Here is an 8,681-nt window from a genome sequence, read left to right as displayed (position 1 = left end):
AAGGGGGGGGGGGGGGGGAATGAGGGGAGGAAGCAATTATTTTTGCTAGGGATAGGCTGCAGAAAATCAATGGGAGCAGTGTCCATAGGGGAATGGCAGGCTATATGATATTCTCCCAAGCACTCTCCCATCCTTGACTACTTCAGCTTGGGGGATATCCTGACTTAGATGTGCCTCTACCTAGTTGTTTTTTTCCGGGTACTCGTACAGTGTCCCCTTGAGCTCCTGTAAACCTTCAGTAGCTACTACTTTGGCACGTTCTTGTTTTATGCTCGTACACTGAGCACAGCCAGCTGCCTTAAGCTTTTGCTTGATTCCTCTATGTGGAGAGTTGTAAAACAGCCTTTTCAGTAAAGAAAATCCTTGAAGTGGCACAAGGCTCACGGTCTCTAGTTACATTAATATATAGAAAAGTCTTTGTTGAAGACAAGAAAAGTCTTTGTTGAAGACAAGAAAAATAAAACACTCTAAATTTTTCATTTTATCAGATCATTATACCAGCAGCATCACTTCCCATTTAGATCCTATCCCCACTAAAGATAGTTTTAAAACTTTATATACTGAATGGAAAGTTATATTCAACAGGATGTATAATTAAATGACGTTAATAGCTTCTTCATGAGTTTCTTCAGTGCTCCTGGACATGAGCCTCACACTGCATTTTTCTGAGAAGTCCTGAACGCTAGCTGATGCGAAAGTGCCTGTTTGCATTGACCACCGCTCATCATCCATAGGGCTGACCAAAAGTTAAAGCATGTTATTAAGGGCATTGTCCAAATGCCTCTTAAACACTGACAGGCTTGGGGCATCGACCACCTCTCTAGGAAGCCTGTTCCAGTGTTTGACCACCCTCTCGGTAAAGAAATGCTTCCTAATGTCAACTCTGAACCTTCCCTGACACAGCTTTGAACCATTCCCACGTGTCCTGTCACTGGATACCAGGGAGAAGAGATCAGCACCTCCCTCTCCACTTTCCCTCCTCAGGAAGCTGCAGAGAGAAATGAGGTCACCCCTCAGCCTCTTTTTATCCAAACTAGACAACCCCAGAGTCCTTAGCTGCTCCTCATAGGACATTCCTTCCAGCCCTTTCACCAGCTTTGTTGCCCTCCTCTGGACACACTCAAGGACCTTCACATCCTTCTTAAATTGTGGGGCCTAGAACTACACACGGTACTCAAGCTGAGGCCGCACAAATGCTGAATACAGCGGGATAATCACCTCTTTTGACCGGATGGTTATACTGTGTTTGATGCACCTCAGGATGCGGTTTGCCCTCTTGGCTGCCAGGGCACACTGCTGACTCGTATTGAGCCTGCTGTCAGCCAGCACCCCCAGGTCCCTTTCTGCAGGGCTACTCTCCAGCCACTCCTCTCCCTATTTATACTTGTGCCCGGTATTATTCCATCCCAGGTGCAGAATCCGGCATTTGGACTTGTTAAATTTCATCCCATTAATCATAGCCCAATGCTCCGATCTATCCAGATCCCTCTGCAAGGCCTCCTGTCCCTCAAGAGAGTCAACAGCACCTCTCAGTTTGGTATCATCAGCAAATTTGCTAATGGTGCATTCAACTCCTGCATCCAGATTGTTGATAAACATATTGAACAGAACTGGCCCTAGAATTGAACCCTGAGGAACACCACTGGTGACCGGTTGCCAGCCAGATGTAGCCCCATTCACTACAACCCTTTGAGCTCTGCCCTTCAGCCAGTTCTTCACCCAGCGCACCGTGAACCCGCTCATCCCACAGTTGGGCAACTTGTCCAGAAGGATGCTGTGAGGGACAGTATCAAAAGCCTTACTAAAATCCGGAAAAACTACATCCACCGCCTTCCCTTCACCCACTGGGCAGGTGACCTTATCATAGAAGGATATCAAATTAGTTAAACAGGACTTTCCCTTTGTGAACCCATGTTGACTGTGCCTGATCTGTGCCCCTGATTGGGGCCGGTCTTGTTTAATATCTTTATCAATGATCTGGATGAGGGGATTGAGTGCACCCTCAGTAAGTTTGCAGGCGACACCAAGTTGGGCGGGAGTGTTGATCTGCTTGAGGGTAGGAAGGCTCTGCAGAGGGACCTGGACAGGCTGGATCGATGGGCCCAGACCAACTGTATGAGGTTCAACAAGGCCAAGTGCCGGGTCCTGCACTTCGGCCACAACAACCCCATGTAGCGCTACAGGCTTGGGGAAGAGTGGCTGGAAAGCTGCCTGGCGGAAAAGGACCTGGGGGTTCTGGTTGACAGCCGGCTGAACATGAGCTGGCAGTGTGCCCAGGCGGCCAAGAAGGCCAATGGCATCCTGGCCTGTATCAGAAATAGTGTGGCCAGTAGGAGTAGGGAAGTGATCGTGCCCCTGTACTCGGCCCTGGTGAGGCCGCACCTTGAATACTGTGTTCAGTTTTGGGCCCCTCACTACAAGAAGGACGTTGAGGTGCTGGAGCGTGTCCAGAGAAGGGCAACGAAGCTGGTGAAGGGTCTGGAGAGCAAGTCTTATGAGGAGTGGCTGAGGGAACTGAGGTTGTTTAGCCTGGAGAAAAGGAGGCTGAGGGGAGACCTCATCGCTCTCTACAACTACCTGAAAGGAAGTTGTAGCGAGGTGGGTGTCGGTCTCTTCTCCCAAGTAACTAGCAATAGGACGAGAGGAAATGGCCTCAAGTTGCGCCAGGGGAGGTTTAGATTGGATGTAAGGAAAAATTTCTTTACTGAAAGAGTGGTCAAACATTGGAACAGGCTGCCCAGGGAAGTGGTGGAGTCCCCATCCCTGGAGGTATTTAAAAGACGAGTAGATGAGGCACTTAGGGACATGGTTTAGTGGACATGGTGGTGTTGGGTCGACGGTTGGACTCGATGATCTTAGAGGTCTTTTCCAACCTCAATGATTCTATGATTCTATGATTCTATGATGACTGCATTATTCTTTAAATGCCTCTCAGTAGCACCCAGTATAATCTTCTCCATAATTTTTCCAGGTACTGAGGTTAGACTAACAGGTCTGTAGTTCCCTGGGTCTTCCCTCACGCCCTTTTTGTAGATGGGAATAACATTGGCTAGCTTCCAGTCAGCAGGGACCTCCCCAGACTCCCAAGACCTTTGGTAGATGATCAAGAGGGGTCCTGCCGTAACATGCGCTAGCTCCTTCAGTACTCTGGGATGAATCCCATCAGGCCCCATGGACTTGTGAACATTCAGCTGATACAGCTGGTCCCTTACAATTTCAGTGTCCACAAATGGAAAGTCACCGTTCCCACACTCATGGTCCTCAGACTCAGGGGCCTGGGCAGCCCAAGGTCTATCAGTATTATTGAAGACCGAGGCAAAAAAAGCATTGAATGCCTCTGCTTTTTCTTCATCCCTATTAGTCAGATGACCATCTTCAACAAGTATCGGTCCAATGTTTTCTTTAGACCTCCTCTTGCTATTAACGTACTTAAAAAAGCCCTTCTTGTTCTCTGACACAACACTGGCCAGTTTCAGCTCTAATTGAACTTTGGCCTTTCGTGTCTTCTTCCTGCATATATGAACCACGGCTCTGTAATCTTCCCGCGAAGCCTGACCTTGCTTCCAGAGATGGTACAATTTCTTTTTTCCTCTTGAGCTCCACAAGGTGTTCCCTGTTCAGCCAAGCTGGTCTTCTGCCCCACTTGCTTGACATACGGAAATCCTATGAATGATCCTGTTCATCTTTTTGCTTCCCACCTGAGAAAAGGTATTTAACATATTCAGAAGGCCCCATATGGCATGATAAGAAGAGGCTAAATGCAATGTGCACCTCGTTAGAAATGTTCTCTCAGGTTAGAGAGCTGAAATTTTAGTGACCACTGTTTCTTGACACTGACTGGTAGTCAGTGATTGACTCTTGACTGCTAGCCTTGTTATTCTAAGGTTTTTTTTCAAATATACTTTCTCTCCAATTCAGTGTACTCTGTGGTCCATACCTATATTTTCTTCTTTATTGCACTTAACAAGTGCAAGATAATATATTGCATCTAGGGAAGAAAGCTGAACTTTTACCTCTAAAATAAAATATATTCTAATTATCAAGTTTAAAAGTTTATTAGAACTAAGTAATAAATGAATGGGCAGTTTTGTTTGACCTTCTCCCAATGCTAAAAATACTGGACATGAGAGCATTACAAGGGAATAAGCTGCTGATCAGCCTATCCAGTTAGCAATCGGTTCACAACAGGTTTTCAAACCACAAACCTCAATATAGCTATGTTTGGGTGCCAACTTGACCCGTCATTGATGTTTTACTGCACTGTTTGCAACTCCTCAGCTAAAAACCCAAAATCAAGCTTTATCGGATATTGAGAATAGTATAGATCACAGATTTTCTTCTCCCCCAAGCACTGAAGTGAGAAAATTCAAGGGCAGGGCTAGAACTGAACTCAGAAGAAAAGCAAGGAAGATCAGGTGCAGTTTGCGTGTCTGTACAGACTAATTCTGCTTCATAGCAACCCAATTGTATTGGGTTTGCGTGGCAAGGTTTTGGTAGTGGGGGGGGCTACAGGGGTGGCTTCTGTGAGAAGCTGATAGAAGCTTCCCCTATGTCCGATAGAGCCAATGCCAGCTGGCTCCAAGATGGACCCGGTGCCAGCCAAAGCTGAGCCAATCAGCGACAGTGGTAGCACCTCTATGATAATATATTTAAGAAGGGGAAAAAACTGCTTCACAACAGTAGCCAGAAGAGAGAGAGGAGTGAGAATATGTGAGAGAAACAACCCTGCAGACACCAAGGTCAGTGAAGAAGGAGGGGGAGGAGGTGCTCCAGGCACCGGAGCAGAGATTCCCCTGCAGCCCATGGTAAAGACCATGGTGAGGCAGGCTGTCCCCCTGCAGCCCATGGAGGTCCACGGTGGAGCAGGCTCCTGGCAGGACCTGTGACCCCGTGGAGAGAGAGGAGCCCACGCTGGAGCAGGTCTTCTGGCAGGACCTGTGACCCCGTGGGGGACCCACGCTGGAGCAGTCTGTTCCTGAAGGACTGCACCCCGTAGAAAGGACCCATGCTGGAGCAGTTCGTGAAGAACTGCAGCCCGTGGGAAGGACCCATGTTGGAGAAGTTCATGGAGGACTGTCTCCTGTGGGAGGGACCCCACGCTGGAGCAGGGGAAGAGTGTGAGGAAGAAGGAGCGGCAGAGACAACGTGTGATGAACTGATCGCAACCCCCGTTCCCCGTCCCCCTGTGCTGCTCGGGGGGAGGAGGTAGAGAAAATCAGGAGTGAAGTTAAGCCCGGGGAAGAAGGGAGGGGTGGGGGGAAGGTGTTTTAAGACTTCATTTTATTTCTCATTACCCTACTCTGATTTGATTGGTAATAAATTAAATTAATTTCCCTGAGTCAAGTCTGTTTTGCCTGTGACGGTAATTGGTGAGTGATCTCTCCCTGTCCTTATCTCGACCCACGAGCCTTTCATCGTAGTTTTCTCCCCCTGTCCAGCTGAGGAGGGGGAGTGATAGTGCAGCTTGGTGGGCACCTGGTGTCCAGCCAAGGTCAACCCACCACACCAATGAAGAAAGGAGAGGAGACACTGAAAAAACCTCAAATTTATTGTTAGAAACTTGTTTGAACACTTGAACACTGCAGACTTTAGGCCTTAATCTTCATGACAATTTACATGAAGTTTTAATAGCTATGGAATCTCTTTATAAATGTACTTTGCTATAACTGGACTTTATACTGTATGTAGAATTGGAGATTAAAACTTGCTAAGAGTTAATTTTGCTCATCAGTGTATCATGTAGGAAGAAATTACAGTGAAGACATTCAGGAAGATCATTTGTTTGAAGGACCAGTATCATATTTGTTGAAGAACTGAAGTAACACAACTTACTAAAGGAATTTCAATTGCTGGATGAGAACAGCTGTAGCAGGAACTAGGTAGTATGATGAATGTAAGGATTTTGATAAAAATTGGTTAACAAATAACTGCTAAGTTTCCAAAAAGAATAGTACAGGGAAAAAAAAAGGGTTCCCAGCACAAGCCTTGATCCAAAGAATTAATGAAACAAAAAATTAATGAAACTACAAAGAGTTGAGTAAATGCCTCGATGAAGAAAGTTATAATAGTCATTACTCATTAACTCTCTTTTCATAAAAAATAACAATAACCTGCTAATAACCTCTACAAGGGATGTGTGATTTTGCAGTTAAGGGACCTCTGCAGATCAGAATGGCTCTTGCTTGTGCAACTTCGCACACACAAAAAAATCACAGTTGGTGGAAAATTTATTTTTATTTTTAGTTATTTTCCACTCTACTAGACTTTGAGATTTTTGAAGGAGGGACCACATCCTGTTCTCCCTGCACAGGGCTTGACACCTCCAGTACGACTGAGGTACCTCAACAGCGTTACGGGCCAGACAATGCAGCACACACAGGAGGGGACAAACACCACCACCATTCCGATTACAGTGTTGCTCCCTAAATATCATGACCCTCCGGACAGAGTCAGAGGTAATAAACAGTTATATTCTTAAGCCAACATCATTCTTTAGGGACAAACCAGAGAAACGTAATATTAGGACAGAACAAACATATCTAATGTCTAATGGACCTTCAGAAGGTGAATGGGTCTGCCTAAGGCATCCCTGGACAACCTTTGAGGGTCTTACTCATTTCTATTTCTAGATGAGCAGCATAGTCAGGTTACTTTGAGAGGGCTGCTCTGTTTTCATGTGTAAAACTAGAGGATCTAAATGATGCCTGCATTGGGTGGGCTGAACCCCCACCTCGAACCCATGTGGGTTTCTTTTTTGTGAGTTTTGAAGGTCATATATAATACACATTGCAGAGCCCTTGTTTCAATATTGTGTGGAAGGAATAAAGTTGATAATACTATTCTGGGACTGATACTCTAGAAAAAACAATTTAAAAAAAAGAACATAACCAGTTAAGGCTCCTGTCTGTACTCTGGTATGTAACAGCACATCCTGAGAGAACAAGATGTGCTCTCTGCAGTTTACAGTTTTTTACTGTCCTCCGGTACAGTCACCAGTTACAAATATTTTTATCAAGTGAAGCAACAGTTATGACAAGCTGGAAGCTCTTAAACACAAAACACTTTTATGAGTGGGGTAGGTGTCCAGCGTGCAGCAGGCAGAAGGAGTTTCACAAGAGCTAGGATCATCAAGCCCTTCTGAATTTCCCTTTAGCCCCAAAGGAGAGAGGGCTTGTGGGACGAGGCAGGGGAGGCCAGCATTTTGGACCTCAGCAGCCTGCTGGTAGGTGTCTAGGGATGCAGGCTGTCCCCTCTGTAGCAGGCAGAGACGAAGAAAGGACTTGCCTGGGTCAAATGCGCATTGCTGCAGAGTCGTACTGAGGTCCCCATTGCACCAGGAGACAAATGTCCCCTGCTGCTCTCTGCTTCCCAACCTCAGCCAAGAACCCCATTTCTGTGGCATCCTCCACATAGGAAGCCCCTCAGTGCCCCCAAAAGCCAACTTCTCTGCTTTCTTGGCTGTAGAACATAGCTCTCCACATGGAGATGCAGCAGTGACAGAGCGACATTTTTATAACTCAGTCTTTCATTTATGATCTTTTTGACTGCTGCTGCTGTCATGGGGTTACCCACTAGGTGGGAGAGGCCTCAGGTATAGCTGAGCTCCTGTGATGGAGAAGTTCTTGTGCACCGGTTGAAGTACAGTGTGATCATGCACACTCCTAGCCTCAAATGCACGGGCTCAGACGCTTTTCACTGATGCTTAAACTACCGCCTTTTACTCTTGCTTCAGGCTGAGAGAAAACATAGTTTGTTATTGTGGCTCAGCTGACGCACATGAACTTGTTCCTCCCAAGGACTGAGACCTGTGCCTGAATCCTGAGTGGGCAGAGTACAACCTCAAAGTGTCTAAATGGTTGAGATGATGCTTTATTGGTTTCCTCTCGTGCAGCAGCTGTACAACTGGAGGGAAGTGACAGTGTTCAGTGCAATGGGCTGTGTAAGAGCTCTGAGTAAAGGTACTGTTGTCTCCTCACAGACAACTGTTGTTCTTGTGTTTACCCTGGACACATAACACATGCTAGCTCTGTGGTCTGGCAGCAAATTTTTCTTTAAAACACCTCGCAGGACAGAGCTATAGGTTCATGCTGCTCTTGCAAATGAGAGGTACTCATGAAAAGATAACATAGTCCTATAAAATGAAAAAGAACCTCCCAGCAACTCTGACACTGATAATACATGTTCCTAATGAAGAGAAAACCAGCTCATAAGACTGACTAAAATAGCAAAGGATATGCGTTGATGTGACCCAACACCAGAAGCATTTCTGTCATAAAGGGAAGGCTTGTTTTGTGCTTGTCAGCGTACGTTTACATCTCTAAAGTCTTTTGTAGTAAGTTCTATATGGGAGTTGTCTTGTTATTTACTGTGAGAAAACCTCAGAGAAAGACTTGAAGGGTAAGCCACAAACTGTGCTATTTTTGAAACTCCTGTATTGTGTTGATTTCTACCTGACCTTTTCCTGAGGTACTCTTGACCTTAGGTGTATGCACTAGCCCTAGTGCCAGTCTAATTCCTAGCTCCCCATCTCCCTTGAATTCTTAAAGATGTTTCAAGACCACCCAAAACTGTAGTCTCCTGGCTATACATTTTTTTTGGAGAAACGCACGTAACTTCTGTCTTGAATTTCAACTGGGAGTTGAGAATAATATGTGGCTTCCGTGATACCTCAGTAAATACTA

Source organism: Aptenodytes patagonicus, chromosome W (genome assembly GCF_965638725.1).
Source record: "Aptenodytes patagonicus chromosome W, bAptPat1.pri.cur, whole genome shotgun sequence".
Lineage (NCBI taxonomy): Eukaryota > Metazoa > Chordata > Aves > Sphenisciformes > Spheniscidae > Aptenodytes > Aptenodytes patagonicus.
This window is presented reverse-complemented; position numbering follows the sequence as displayed.